The sequence below is a fragment of the Artibeus jamaicensis genome, unplaced genomic scaffold (assembly GCF_021234435.1).
Source record: "Artibeus jamaicensis isolate MK-2021 breed Jamaican fruit bat unplaced genomic scaffold, CSHL_Jam_final contig_465, whole genome shotgun sequence".
Lineage (NCBI taxonomy): Eukaryota > Metazoa > Chordata > Mammalia > Chiroptera > Phyllostomidae > Artibeus > Artibeus jamaicensis.
The window spans coordinates 18,831,918-18,847,823 of NW_026521843.1; the positions used below are offsets into that span (position 1 = coordinate 18,831,918).

The 15,906-nt window shown below is 45.9% G+C and overlaps 1 pseudogene; it reads right to left on the minus strand.

Annotated features, from left to right (window-relative positions):
• Positions 1-773: 773 nt before the first annotated feature.
• LOC119050425 (serine/threonine-protein phosphatase 4 regulatory subunit 3B-like) lies at positions 774-2,035 on the minus strand (annotated as a pseudogene).
• Between the last annotated feature and the right edge of the window lie 13,871 nt (positions 2,036-15,906).

Genomic DNA, 15,906 nt, shown 5'->3' on the forward strand with positions numbered 1-15,906 from the left:
GACTGACTGACGGAAGGTGAAGGAGCTAGTCGAAGACTATGAAGGACCGGTGGACACAGACAGCTGTGTGGGATTGACTGTGGGAGTGGGGTGGGCTGGGTGGAGGAGGGCAAAGGGGGAAAACTGGGACCACTGTACTAGCGTAAACAATAACGTATTTTTTAAAAAGAAAATATCCTGTGTTATATAACATAGGGCATACTTCCCCCCAACTACTTAGAAAGGCTGAATTTCTGTTAAATCTTCAAAGAAATGGTCCCAACAGTTTAACTTCATTTTTTTATGATAGGTAAATTTATTTTCCATAAAAACTTTATTTAAAAAGAGGCAACTAATTAAAAGAACAACATGGTCAGCACTATTATAGGAGTAGCATTATTGGGCGTTCATCTGATGTTTTACATATAATTGTTCCTGGATCAACACCCCCCTGGAGCAACCCTGCTTTAATATTATTTTATCAACCTTGTCTCTCCTCTAAAACCCTCCCCAAACCCGAGAGCTTCCTTGCTGAGAAGCTGTATCTCAGGTTCTGGTTACTACAATTAATTAATTAATTGATGGCCAGTAGGGCAAACTCCTTAGTTACTAGCAAGCGATCAAGTTCCCGGGGAGCCTGTTTTTTTTTACAGCTGAAGTCTCCTAGCTGCCACACCCAGTGTTTCTTCGCTGCTCCTTGGATGTCTGTAGGTCCAAGTGAGAAAGCTGCCTCATTCAGATTTTCGCCCCGTGAACTGTTGCGGCACTACTGTAGCAAGACCTCAGCTCATGTTTTATAAGCTGAGACGAGGTTTCTCCCTAGAAGCTGTTTGTTCTTCTTCGTTTTCCTCTCTGTCATCTGGGTAACCCACTAGGCCATCCCCATGCCCCTCGGTGGCTGCGCCTGGCGCAGCCAAGTCTGCAGCTCCAGAAGCGCACCGAGGAGGACTCACCACCGCGGGCTGCTGTCTGCTCTGTTAGCAGCGCTGGCGGAGTGGAAGGGAGTAAATTCACCTGAAGTCACCAGAAGCCTTTGGGAAAGGTTTTCCTTGTCTTCACTCTCTTTTGCTTCTTTAGTCTCCATAATTTTTTCATAAGTATCTGGAAAATCATCTTCTGGCTTAGATTTTTCCACTGGTGCCACAACTGCTTTTCCTTCCTCCTCTTCATCTTCATCTTCTTCCGATGCTCTTGCATCTCTGCGAAATCTGTTATGAGCAATGTAGAGGGTTCACTGAGCAATTTCTGATTTTGTCTGTCTTTTTCTTGCTCATATTTAGTCTTCAATCCTTTGAATGTCTGAACATATTCAATTGATTCAAGTGCTTTATAAAAAGCTTTTAACTGTGCCCTGTCTGGTGTGGCTCAGTAGATTGAGCACCAGCCTGTGAGCTGAAGGATTGCAGGTTCAATTCCCAGTCAGGGTACATGCCTGGGTTGCAGGCCAGGTCCCCAGTAGGGGTGCTCGGGAGGCAACCACACATTGATGCGTCTCTCTCGCTCTCTCTCTTCCCCTCTCTAGAAATAAATAAGTATAAAGTATTAAAAAAGAGTTGTTCACTCACTGTATGTACAGTAAGCAACTTCATATCTTCCACTCTTATAAATTTGAATAACTCAATAACAGCTGGATTTAACAGATTGTACTAAGTTCCATTATCCAGAAAAGCATTTACAACTGGCTCAAAAAGATTTCCCTTGGTGATGTTACGATTATAAGATTCATCTTTAAGGCCAATTACCTGCCTTATAAAACAAAGAACACACTCAACCAGGAACGTGTGCTTTGAACTCATCAGGACCCAGACTCTTCTCAGCAAGCCCTCGTCGTAACACAGATTTATTATGTGATACATGGGATGTTCCACGCGAAAGGTGAATGGCTCTAAAATTAAGGCAAGCAGCTTTGTTGTTTGATAATAACCAGAAAAGTCACGCTGTTTTTGTTATAGATCTTTTCACATTGGTCTTCTCAGGCGTTGGTCACAAGCGCTTCTCTGTGGACATGCAGGCAATGGTTGCAGAAGAAATTTGGAAATTTGCCTTCATAGGCCATGATCTTACAATTACGTGGTCATCGTCCATAGTTCTTTGGGAGTGTGTTTATGAACAGTTTGGGCATTTGGGGAAAAGAATTCTTTGTTTACTTTGTTTTTATTATTTAGCTATTTGACCTACAAATTGATCATGACCTTTAGATCTGAATGACACAGTTGTTCTTCTCCAAAATCAAATTCATAATTGCTGGAGGAGGGTTCACCACCACTGGGTTATTACATAGAGTGTTTCACATGCTCTCAAAGATTCTTCCTGAGGAGGCAGTTCAGATATGATGGGTTCAATGACAGCCCCATTAGGGTCTCCCAACGGTACTACACTGAAGGCCAAAATTTGCTTGAATGAGTAACTGTTAACGTGTTTGATAAACCAGTCATTCTGCATTAGACTCTCACGCCGTGTATGGTGATGTCACAGTGCTTTGATTCAGAATGATGTTCATGGGCTGACCATGTAGTAACCTGCAGAAATGTGCAGTGGGGTAAACAGGGGCCCAGCTGAGCAATTGTGAAATACGGTGAAAATCCTATCTTCTCCATAAACAATCTTGGAGTGGTTATGGAGAAGCAAAAAACATTGGAAGGAAAGCGCCTGAAGAGCACCTGGGAGGAGAGACTTTCAGCACCGGGGTGGAGGGGATGCTGACTCAGTTCTAATCCCGAACTGCTGTGGAGGGTGCGGTGCCTCTCTCAGGCTGGGGCACAAGACTGGGTCAAAGGAGGCTTCGAGGGTGTGAGAGTTAACGATCTCAAGGTGCGGAAATTTTCCTGGATTATGTGGTGTTTCCCAAATGCAATCACAAGCATCCTTATAAGAAGGAAGCAAAGGGATGTTAGACTCGGACGAAGGAAACGTGACATTGAACTATGATCCTACATAGCTGGTTTTGAAGATGGAGCAAGGCGCCAAAGCCGAAGAATGCAAGGATTGCAGCTCCAGAAACTGGAAAGGCAAGAAAAAGAACCTCCAGAGGGAGTGTGGCCCCACCGACACCTTGGTTTTGGCCCAGTGAACTAACTTTAGACCTGACCATTCAGCCAAGTGTGTGGTAATTTGTTAGCAGCCATCGGAAACTAACACTGCAAAAAATGAGGACCTTTCTTTTAATCTGAATGAAAAATCTGGGGTGGTTTTGTCTCCATGCAACCCTTCTAGACACTATTCTAGAGGTAAGTACCATGGAATAGGTCATAGAAATGAGTATGAGGAAGAAAATGACATAGACCCACAGGCATGCTTCAAAAAGCCACGTGCAAGGCCGGGTCTCAGATGAGAAACAACTTTAGAACAAAATGGTGTTGCTCCAAATAACCGAGGGAGTGCTGAAAAGGACCACGGATGTGTTCAGCTTTATTCCCACAGTTGATGTTTATGACGTATCAGTCCCTGTTAATAGCTTGACTGACGGACAGCCAAGGGATGTGTAGGACATTCATCCATAAATGGTCTTGAGTGTTCCCAACAGGAAGTGTGGTTTAGGGCTTTGGAAACTAGATCAAAATGAAAAGTTGAGACCAAGTAAAGGAAAACTCAGGGGGGAACATAGGGAATGTATGTTCTTGACCAAAATGTCCAACCCTGGAGTCGACCTTTGACCCCTGGGCAACGGTGAGAAGCCTGTACCCGGGATGTGACAAGTACTTAAGGAGGATGCGGTGAGTCCTTTCCACTGCTCCTCCCACTGAAGCCCTGGGTGAGCCCTAAGGACTGGGGATGCTGGTGGGGCGGAGTGAGCACCAAGTAGTGCAGAGGACGAGGCTCGTTTTCTGCACCATCTCCCCTGGGAAAAGCTTAGGCTGTTTTGGAAACAGCAGCTGCACTTTTCCCAAATGGTCTTCCTCTGTGCCCTTCGGCTCTCTTCTTGAGCGGTCTCCCTCTTCCCCCTTGTCAGGTGCATGCCGAGTCCAGCCTGGAAACGTGTTGCGGAAAGTCCCATGGGTCGTGTCTCGTGTGTCCGCATTGGACTTGCTTCCTTTCATTTCTGCTTGACAGACGGGTTTGTTTTTTTCCAGATCTGACCTGGCCATAACGTTCTCCAAACAGGCACAAAATCATCTCACTCAACTTGTCCAACTCTGGATCTGACTTACATCAGAAAGAAAGTGGAAAGAATAAAGTTTACTACCCCCAATCCAGTACCTCCACTGGCTTTCTAAGAGTCAATGTTCAGCAGCTGTGAATGGCAGTGACCTTGGTGAGGAGCGAACTGCCCTCCAGAAATCCTTTCTCTGTTTTCTTTGGAGTTTAGCCCGTTGAGCCTGAGCCTCACTGTGGTCTGTGCTCCCAGCTCTCCCGGGACAGAGGGAGACCCTTGAAGCAAGGACGTGTGTCCTTCCCACCATCACAGTCACTTGTCTCGCTCCTCCTGCCCGTGGCCCTCCACCAGCGCTGTGGCAGCTGCCTCCATTCATCACTTACTGCACAGTGAAGTGAATGAGCAAAAGCCTTAAAACACCAGTTCTTTAATAAATTGGTAATAAAAGTAGCACCTAACCATTTTGATGTGCTTTTGAATGTAACAGCTCATTGTATCTCTACAGCTGCTCCGCAAACTCTGCACATCAAGCAGTGGTAGTTCCCTTGGACATGTCAGAAAATTACCGTTCGGGAAACTTGCAACTTAAAAAGGTCACCGTGCAAATTATTGGCAGAGTTCATGTTGGGACCCGTGTCGTACTCCTCTGTCCTTGCCATGACACCCACCCTGTGGCATTTTAGCCATCTGGTTGCCCTACAGTAAAGTGATAAACCCCATGTTTGCAAGTGGGGAGGAGACGGACCAGGTGTCTGAATTCTAGGACCTGGTTGTAATGATGCCAGTGAGGCCGTAACTGGGGTCTCCTGGGTGGGGGGTGTCCGTACGTAACGCCTTCACTCTACAGACAGCCCGAAAGGACGTGCTGATAGTGCTGAGCCACAGCAGGTGAACCACTGTATCAACTCTGTTTTCCGAATGTCATCTCTTACTCTGGTTATTTTGCTGGGTGGAAGGCTCCAGGTAGAGCGATTCCTCCAAAATCCCACTCTCAGGGGTGTGTGAAGACTCAGAGCCCAGAGGATGGGGCGAGGTACTGGTTTCCTTTCCCATCAGGGCTCGGTGAGACCTTGCAGAAGTCCTCCCTGGAGGCTAGTGGGGGTTTCCCTCGTCCCTGAGGCCCTGTCACCTCACCCGCCACCTCCTTCCAGGGGTGTCCCGTCTTGTGGTGTCTCTGCGCCACCCTGGAAGAAGAAGAGTTGTCTTGGGCCAGACATCAAATACAACAAACACTAATAAGAACTGATGAGCAAAAAAAAGGGCCACTTTTCTGCACAGCATCCGTGAATTATTGTGCTGTGTTCCAGTCTCTGCTTCAGCTTGCACGAGATATTGTCCCAGCAAAGGGTGGAGTGGGCGGAGCCAGTGGAGGGTGAGAAGGCAATAAAGCGCCACCTGGTCCCACTTAGAGAGTTTAATGTGCTCCCGGGCCCCACGCTACCTCATTCATTCATTTACAAATGTTTATCAAGGGCTCACCTGGCAGCAGGAACTATGTTATGGGATGTAAGTATGAATAGGGTATAGTCCAAGTTCATGGTTCATGGTTTACAGAAACAGGTTGGTTTTAAAGATTTATTTATTTTTAGAGAGAGGGAAAGGGAAGGAGAAATAGAGGAAGAGAAACATCCATGTGTCATTGCCTCTCGTGTGCCCCCCACCAGGGACTGGGCCCATAACCCAGGCATGTGCCCTGACTGAAAATTGAACCAGTAACTTTTTGGTTCGCAGGCCTGTGCTCAATCCACTGAGCTACAGCAGTCAGGGCAGAAACAGGTGACTTTAAAGTGGGGTGGCATCACAGTGCTAAAGAAAGGCCCAGTGTGGCACCGATGAGGGACACCTGTGGTCCCGAGTGAGGAAAGGCTTCCTGGGAAAGCGAGGCTTGACCGGCCCCGTTTTCCAGCTGAGGAAACTGAGGCTCGGCCGAGGGTCTGGGGTGGAGTTACCGCCACCGCCCCGCTGGCAAGGAGAGGGGCTGGCTTCCTCTTCATCATGATCGTGGTGCCCAAGAAAGTCCGGCTTCGTCACCCCAGTGAGAGCCTGCAGTGGTTGGACTGAACCTGGGGACAGCACAGTCCAAGGAGACGGAGGACTTCCAGAAACAAGAAGAGGCTTCCCAAGAGGCAGGTGGGAGGAACTGATGTGATCGGTCCCTCTGGGCAGTCACCCAATGAGGTGTGAGGGCTTTGGGGTTCCAGCACATTCCCTCAGGGTGGGCCAGCAGTAGGGGAGGAAGGTTAAGAAAGACCGTGATTTTGTCACAGTTTTATAAAACATCTTCCTTTGCGTTTTCCTGCATTCACACGCAGACTCCCAGCACCTAATCCTGGGGAAGAGCTTGCCCCTGCCTGACTCATTTCCACAGCGGCCCTGCAAGGGGGGGTTTCTCATTTCCTTCTCTCTCTCTCTTTCATGAGAAAGCTGTCGCGAGTGTGAACCCTGGACCCTGACCTCAGAGGCCAGGTCGTGAGCTGCCACACACTATCAGAAGGGGCCGTGACAGGAGAGTGAATCCCCAGACCCCAGGTGTCGGACCAGTGCGTCAGGAGTGTACTAGCTGCTACTTATCGATCACCTAGTAGGAGCCTTATCTTCTTAGTCCTCACACCTCCATGAGGTCAGCACAGTTACTGCCCCATTTTGAAGGTGAGGAAGTTGAGGCACAGACATGTTAGGCAACCTGCCCCAGGCCACACAGCTGCTGATGCGTGTGGGCCAGATTGGAATTCGGGCAGAACAGATTCCAGAGTCCCTGCGCGTGCAGCTGTGATGTGTAAACCATGAAAATCAGCTAATGCCACAGCAAAGTTTTGATGCTCTAACTCCGTGGTTCTCCAGTGGGGCAACTGTACCCTGCAGCGGACCTCTGGCAATGTGTGGAGGCGTTTTTGATCGCCGTACCTGGGAGGGGAGAACAGTGCTGCTGGTGCCCGGCGGGTTAGAGGCCAGGGATGCCGCTGAACACCCTGTGATGCGCAGGGCAGCCCCACGGAAGAGAATGAACAAGGTGTTAACAGTGCTGAGGTTGAGGAAGCCCGCTCTGCATTTAAATAAATTGTGACACATTCAGAAAACATAGCCTATTTTTCAATCCACTATGAATTCCTTGATGAAAGGTCAAAGAACCCTGATTCCAACTTTCTTTCAATTTTACTTTGCTCCTTCCAGAACCTTTTTGGCACTGAGATCCTAGGCTCCTTTTTCTGTTCCCCATGGGAACAGATGACGGGAGGGCCAGTGGTGGGCCCACCCTAGACCTGAGACCAGGCAGAGACCAGAGAAGGAGCCTCACCAGTGTCCAGGTCCAAAGCACCAACACTGACCCCGGCCTATGCCCAGGGTGGGGCTCCGTGGCGATGGAACATCCATTTCTTATTCCACAGTTGCTGGGTGTTTCTCAGGGTACAGCTAAGCCTTTTCAAGTGTGAAGAACTTTTGATTATTAAAACGTATCAGGGCTGCAGCCCTTGAGGAGGATCTGGACTTGAATCCTTGGCTACCTTGCTCTACTTTGCCCAGAGGTACCCAAGGAGCTAGCATGACCCACATGTGAGTAGCTGAGTTTTAGATTCGATTGAAAAAACATGGAATGACTCCGTAACTACTCTGACTTCAGTGACATATTAAGTGTATTGCATTTTATTAATCAAGCCACACGTAGACTTTTGAAAACCTGTAGTGCCGGAGTTCTTTATTCTGTCTACAGGCAGGGCTTGGCCTGAGTGGATCTGGGGGCTCTTTGCAGTAACTCCAGGTTTTTCCAAGAGTCTGGGGCCACAGGTCGGACGTCCTGCACTGCATCACTGTACACAAAAGCCATTCTGTTCCCCAGTTCGAGAGCTTATCTTAGAGGCAGTGGGCCAGTTGGCAATAGACGAACATTTTAAACATTATTGCTACACAATAAAAAATTCAAACATTAAACATTTTCAGTTTTCCAGCTAAACCTCACAGGCTCTGTCACTACCTACCAGAGATTTGGAGGGGAGTTCTAGAACCATCTCTGTGTAACATTAGAGCGGAGCCGTGGCGGGGGTTTGGATGCTCTCTCTTTGCGTTTAACTTCAGACCTCCTCGTGGTGTTCATCCATTCCACACTGGTGTCACCCTGTGGGGATGAATGTAATCTGCTACCTGTGGCCCTTTAGGGTCCCCACCCACCCTCGAAGGCCATTCCCAGGCAGGCTGGTTTTCTGGTGGGGGCAGGAGGTGGGACATGGGACAAGACTTTGACCTTGTCTCCACGAGGGTGAATCCAAAAGGATGAAGAAAGGCAAACTCCCAAGGAAAAATTTCATGGGTGAAATTTAGGCTGAAGTTGAGGAGGGAAGAGGGTGGAAGGGTGGGGGCTCCATCTCCGAGGGAAATCCACCCCCACCCTTCAGGGAATCGCCTTGGTATGGGCAAAGCTGGGAGGAGGAAAGAGGGTTTTAGGGGAAAAAGAGATTCAGGCAGAAAAGTGTAAGTGGGCACAGAGCAGCAAACCCAAGGTCTGCACAGTTACTGTGAACTAGGACATGGTCAGTGCCTCTACTGACCGCTCTTGGCTCTCCCGGAGTATTTCAGTAATGAGACACACCCACACATGTTCAGCCTCACACCACCTGCTGCTGCACATGACCAGCAGCATGTATTTGTCATCAAATCTGCTCTTGATGTTTGCCATATTATTGGATATCCTACGAAACAGACTCTAAAAATACGTTTTCCCCGCTCTAAATCAATCCTAACCTTACAACTGGGGTCACGACTGTGACATTGTTGTTGCCTAGTTTTTTTCACTTTCAAGGACGAGGTAATAATATTAAACTCCCCATCTCATACTAGTCTCTGCCTGTTTGTGCTTGGCTTGGGAGGTGGCGAATATATTTATAAATTAAAACCATGCTACTTTTTACCCCATGAACTTGTCACATGCGTCTATGGGATACAGTCTTCTGTCTTAAACCAAACAGTCCAGCTTCTCCCATATGCAGTTCCTCAGCAGAAGTTATTTTCATCTCTGAGAATTTCTCAAGAGCTGTTTCTGTTAAAAGGGATAAAGGATACACAGCTGTCCGAAGTCAGTTCAGTGCCTCTTTAAATACAGGCCGTGCATCCTGAACTTGACTTCTTCCTTTTAAGGAGGAGTTCTGCATTCAAGGGTGGAAGGGTTGAGGAAGCAGTTGGAGCAGCCAGTTTGCCTGGGCCTGTGCTTTGCTCTTGCGTGGCTGCTGTCTGAGCACCTTCCAGCACATTCTAAGAAAGCCAATTAAAGCAGAAAGGCCCTCAGAACCAACTCTGTCGCACCCAATGTCGCTGTTAAACGTAAACCTCTCGGAGAGCAGCCCAGTGCTGCTCTGTGCCCCGACAGCAGGTCATTCATGCTGCCTAATGCTTTTCTAAAATATTCTTGAAAACCCCCATTATATTATCAGAAACAACAAGGGTAAGAATGTCGGCTGCAGGATCAGCTCACAGAAATGCATATTTCCCTATTTTTCATATTCTGCAAAGCACTTAAGTCAAGCATGCAATTGTCTCCAGGGTCTCTGACCATATACTATTTTATCTGTGAAGGTTAGATAGTTTAAGCACTTTATTTCTGTTTGACTTAAAAAGAAAAAAGTAACTGCTATTTTCCCCCAGAAGTATACATTGCTTTGGGCTCTTAAAGTAGAAAGTGCCTGATTTTCTTCTTGCTTTTGCTTTGTAACTGTTGTGTCCTATTTGTTTTAATTCTCTAGAAAGAGTTAAACATCTTAGAGACATTAACCCCAAATGGAAATAATTGGGCAAAGGCCTGAACTGGCTCTTTATGAGAAATACAAGACTCTGAGGGATTCTGGCCTTTGAGAACCATCACAGAATTTGCCCATGACATTGGCAGAGAGGGAATTGAGGTGCCTTTTACCATGTTTTCATGGACATGGATTCTGGGTTTTACAAATAGAAAAACATGGTACAGGTCCGTGGGGATGGCGGGCTGACATGCACAGAAAGAAAGAGAAAGATTCTTTTGTATTTTAAGACCAAGCAGTACAGCCACGTCAGAGAACTGAGAGTAGAAAGGCAAAGGTATTAGGGCATTGTTTTCTCTCTTTACTTCTCTTCTTGGCCATCTCAGAGAGAGAGCCCCATTTTACAAGGTAGATGGAAGGTGTATTAAAAGTTTTTGACACAGAATAGCCAGACCACTCTCGAAAAAGAACAGAGTTGGAGACTTACACTCCCTCTTTTCAAAACCTACTACGAAGTTACTGTAATTAGGATAGTATAGAACTGGCACAGGATGGGCATGTGGACCAATGGAATAGGATGGATAGGCCAGAAATAAACTCATTTATCTATGGTTAATCAATTTTCAACCAGAGCGTGAAGGTCATTCAATGGGAAAAGAATAGTTTTGTGGCCCTGGCTGGTGTGGCTCAGTGGATTGAGCACCAGCCTGTGAACCAAAGGGTCGCTGGTTCAATTCCCAATCAGGGCACATGCCTGGGTTTGCAGGCCAGGTCCCAGTAGGGGGCGCTCGAGAGGCAGCCACACACTGATGTTTCTCTCCCTCTCTCTCTTCCTTCCCCTCTCTAAAAATAAGTATATAAATTTTTCAAAAAGTTTAAAAAAAACGAATAGTCTGCTCAACGAACTGTCCTGGGACAGCTGCTTCTCCACTTGCTAACAATGAATCTGAAACCCTGCCTCACACCGTCCATGAAAATTACTTCAAAGAAAATCAAATGTCTCAATAAAAAGGCTAATAAATGATGTTGGGGAAAACTGGATAGTTACAAGCAGAAAAATGAAACTAGATCACCTACTTACACCCCACACAAGAATAAATTCAAAATGGGTTAAAAGACTTAATGTTAGACCCAAAACCATAAAAATCATAGAAGAAAACATTGGCTGCAAAATCTTGGACATTGCACATAGCAATATTTCATTGGCTTTATCTTCCCAGGCAAAGGAAATAAAAAACATATATAAATAAATGGGACTATATCAAACTAAAAAATTTTTGCATGGCAAAGGATATCAGCAAAATAAAAAGACAACCCTCAGAATGGGAGAACGTATTCACTGATACACCTAATAATGGGTTAATATCCAAAATTTATAAAGAACTTAAAAAACTCAACACCAAAAAACCAAATAATCTAGGTAAAAAATGGGCAAAGACAGTTCTCCAAAGAAGACATACAGATGGCCAATAGACATATGAAAAGATGTTCAATGTTACTAATCATCAGAGAAATGCAAATTAAAACCATGATGAGATATCATCTCACACTGGTCAGAATGGCTCCCATCAATAAATCAACAAACAACAAGTGCTAGTGAGGATGCGGAGAAAGGGCAAGTCTTTTGCACTGATGGTGGGAATGCAGACTGGTGCAGCCCCTGTGTAAAGCAGAATGGAGATACTCCAAAAAACTAAAAATGGATCTGCCTTTTGGCCCAGCAATTCCACTTCTGGGAATATATCTGAAGGACCCCAAAACACTAATTCGCAAGAACACAAGCACCCCATGCTCATTGTTGCATTATTTACAATCACCAAGATATGAAGTAGTCCAAGTGTCCATCGGTAGGTGAGTGGGTAAAACAACTATGGGACATTGATGCAATGGATCACTACTCAACCGTAAAAAAAGAAGAAAATTTTACCCTTTGCAACAGTGTGGATGGACCTGGAGAAAATTATGCTAAGTGAGGTAAGTCAGAGAAAAAACAAATGCCATACGATTTCACTCACATGTGGAATCTAAGAACGAACTGAAAACAGGGACAGACTCGGATGGAGAGCAGGATGACAGCTGGTGGGGTGGGGAGGTCAGGGGGTGGAGGGGTTGAGCACAAAGGAGAATGGACACACGGACACGGTGTGGTGATTGCTGGGGGACGTGGGGTCGAAGGGGGCTAAATGGTAATGGAAAAAATACGATGAGGATGAAATAATAAATAAAAAAGCTAAAATGACAAAACTCTTAGAACAATACAGATGTACATCTTTGTGACCTTGGATTTTATAATCATTTCTTAGCTATACCAGAAGCACAATATAACCAGAGGGGAAAAAAGATAAACTGGACATCAAAATTAAAAACTTCATATGTCAAAAGACACTATCAAGAAAGTGAAAAGATAATCTACAGAATGGGAGAAAATATTAGCAGAACTATATTTGATAAGGGTCTAGTATTCAGAATATATATAGGATTCTTACAATTCAATGATAAAGAGAAAAATCACCCAATTTTAAAAATTGGCAAAGGATATGAATAAACACTTCTCCAATACACAAGTGGCCAACAAGCGCATGATCACTCTACACCATTAGCCGTCAAAGAGATGCAAATCGAGTCACATAAGATACCACTTCACACATGTTAAGATGCTATCATAAAACAATTAATGGAAAATAACAAGTGTTAGCATGGATGTGGAGAGCAGAATCCTCCTGTATTGCTGGGGATATAAAATGGTATAGCCGTCGAGGGGAACTATTTGGCAGTTCCTTAAAAAGCTAAACATAAAATTACCATATGACCCAGAAATTCCACTCTGAGACACACACCCGAGAGAACCAAAGACATATGTTCATACAAAAGCTCGTATACATGAATGGTCATTGCAGCAGTATTAGTATAGCTCCAAAGTAGAAGCAACCCCAATGCCCATGAACTGATGATGAATAAACAAAATGTGGCAAATCCACACGACAATTAAACAGAAGGGACCCCTGACACATTTTACTCTCCTTTCCTTCCTTTGTGTAGGCCCTGGCGACCACTAACCTACTTTTTCCTCTTTTGCTTATTCTGCGCATGTCATATAAATGGAATCACACAATTTGTGTCTAGTTTCTTTGTGTGTGTACATGTGGCTGGCTTCTTTCACTTAGTATAATGTTTTCAAAAGTCACCATGTTGTAGCCTGTGTGAGTACTTCACTGTTTTCACTGGCAAACGATACTCCATGTACAGAGATGCTACGTTTTGTTTACCCATTTGTCAGTGGATGGACATCTGGGTTGTTTCCGCTTTCTTGGCTCTTCGGAGGAGTGCAGCTATGAGCATTCGTGTGCGAGTTTTTGTGTGGTCCCATTTTGATTTCTCTTGGGTCCTTTTGTTTATTTTAAAGGCTTTAAATTTTTTTTTCCTGGCATAGAAAATTATTATTTCTTTCTTGACATATATGAAGCTTTCTCATAAAAAGATAGAAAAACTGGCGCTGTATTCAATCGAAACATCACATCCTTGGACCATTTAGAGCTTGAGGGGACTTAAGGTATCTGTGGGGTGAGGCTGGTTTTAATCGACAAGACCTGGAGAGGTGAGGTGACCGCTACCTGCCAGCCAGCCAGTGGGTGATCACGCCAGGCCTGGAGCCGGGTCTGCCAACTCCTGCACCTCCTTTCCATGTAGAGGTCCATCACGGATGCTTTTACCTCCTGGGTCTTCCCCAGAGTGAGCCGTCAGCCTTATAAGAATCTGGGAGGGGAGTGTCCCCGTGGAGAAGACCACTCCTCTTGGAGCGGGATCTGAGGGGGAGCAGCTGCCCTACCTTCCCCCAGTGGTCCCCCTTCTCCATAACTTGCAGTTCCACCAGCAGCCAATCCTCTGGCTTAAGGAACAGCCCCCAGATGAAACGGCCTAGTGAGCACGATGATAGTGAGAAAGAGTGAACTGGGCGGGCCAGCACACTGGCTAGCACACTCCCACCTGAAGGAGCTGTGCTCATGAAAGACCTTGGGAACTTGAAGTTGAGTAAGTGGTGTCTGGGCTCAGGCTACAAGAGTTGGCATGCGGGCCACGCTAGTCTCCCTGACCCATGGACTAGCTCTGTCATTCCTAGGGCTCATGGATGCCACTACGGAGGACGGCCAGGCCATACGGGGTGGGCTCTTTGAGTGGACACCAGCGCCTCACAGGAGCTTGAGACTAGAGCTAGTGAGGGAGGGAGGCTTGCTCTTGATCACCCCTTTGTTAACTGGGGAGAACCTTTGAGGAGGTGATGGTTAAAGTCCCACATGGGGGCTAAGAGCCATCATAACTTGGGTCATAATGCTGCATGCACAAGCCAGCAAGCCCTGGACACTTAAGATTCACTTCTAAAACAATGTTCTCCATCCTGCCGCACGTAGAATATTCTATAATCCAAATGGGCTGATTGCCTCTTGGCTTGCATTAGTGAGATGCTATTATCTCAAAAGTGTAAATCTCGGCTCTATGAGCTTTGGACAAGTTTTGGGGCCTCAGACTGCTGTTCCATGATTTGGCTATGAGTTTTGAAATGAGCGGATGAATGTGCAGACAACAAGAACAGATGTCAGAACCTCCACAAGATCAAAGTGTCGGCGCTGCCTTAGAAAATCTGCCTAGGCCACGTAGCTCTCTGAATATGTAGGAAGGCTGTCATAAATATTCAAAGCAGACTTGTTCAGTCGAGTCAACTCTGAAGTGAATCTGTTCTTAAGCAGTTGATGGAAGACAAAAGTGGCCATGACTGGAGGCCGGTGACGGTCAGCTCTCGTTCCCCTCCCCCTCGCACTTGTCCAGTTCCCCACTATCCTAATTAATTGGGTGCAAAGAAAAGTTTCTATCCTCTGCCCTAAAATGACCCGAAAATTGTTTTTGTGGTTGTCTTTTCAAAATGGAAAATAAGAAACCACTCTTTCCGGCATTTGTGGACGCGATTCCAGACAAGGGGGAACCAGAAGGGTTTTATGACTCAGGAAAAGGGATCTCCCAGAGGGGTCCCGAGGTTTTTCTTCCATTTTCCTCTTTTACCATTCTCTGAATTTCTTTTTGATTCTTTTGAAAAGTTTCCCAACCTGCCCCTCCACCCTTCCAGCCATCTTTTTCTGGCCCCTCCACCAGTCTCCTCCATGTCTTTTTCTGTCCTGCATTTTTCTTCTCCATCTTGTTAGGCCCATAGTTTTACCTGGACTTCTCTCTCACATGTACTCAAAAGCTTGTGATTATTTTTCTCTTGTGGATAAAAATGAGCAGAATACCAGCTCCCACACCCTACTCCTGACTGAGCTGAATCCTTCCCAGGAGGGCACACTGAGGGGACACCACACTGTTTTGCAACATTTCGTTCGACTGGCCGACTCCATTATCTTTTAAATTGTGCACTTTTTTTTGTAAAGGCAATTCATCAGGACAGCTGGATAGAACAAATGGTGAATGGGAAAAAAATCAAAAGTAGATATTTTTTAAGACCTATCTCAACATCACTAAGATCATCTGTGCCAAAACTTGCATCTGGTAGTAAGATCTTTCTTTTTTCAAATATCATTTTCTGCAGACACCCATCCAAAAGTTGCTACTGTGTGAAAGTTCTTTAGCCATTTACACTTTGTGGTTTTTAACAGGCGTGTCTTCCCGGCTGACTCTGGCTGGTAGAGGTTACCTACCCAGCGCTCCTCAGACACAAAATTCTGACAAGTTCACGACGTCCAGCCTAAGAAATCACCCGCCACCGAGGCCCATAATTGACAAGGGTAGCACATTTTGCCATATGGTATGAGCTATCTCTGTCCCCAAATATGCAGCTCTCGTGGTGTGACAAATTGTTTGTGGGACAACACATGTGATTGCCCAGACAGTTAGACAAAACACCCACAGCCTGGGGCCCGAGCGACAAACATGCAAGGTCACGCCCTCTGGCCAACACAGGAGCTTGAGTTTTCTTCCTCCCCCCCCCTCTCTTTTTGTTCTCCAACAAAGAAAATTAAATATCAAATGAACGTAATGTTGAGAAAAGGGCCCAGGGAGAAGTTCCCACATAAATGTAATTCAGTTAGTGATATTTTAGGCGGCCGAAATATAGACCGCTTGAAT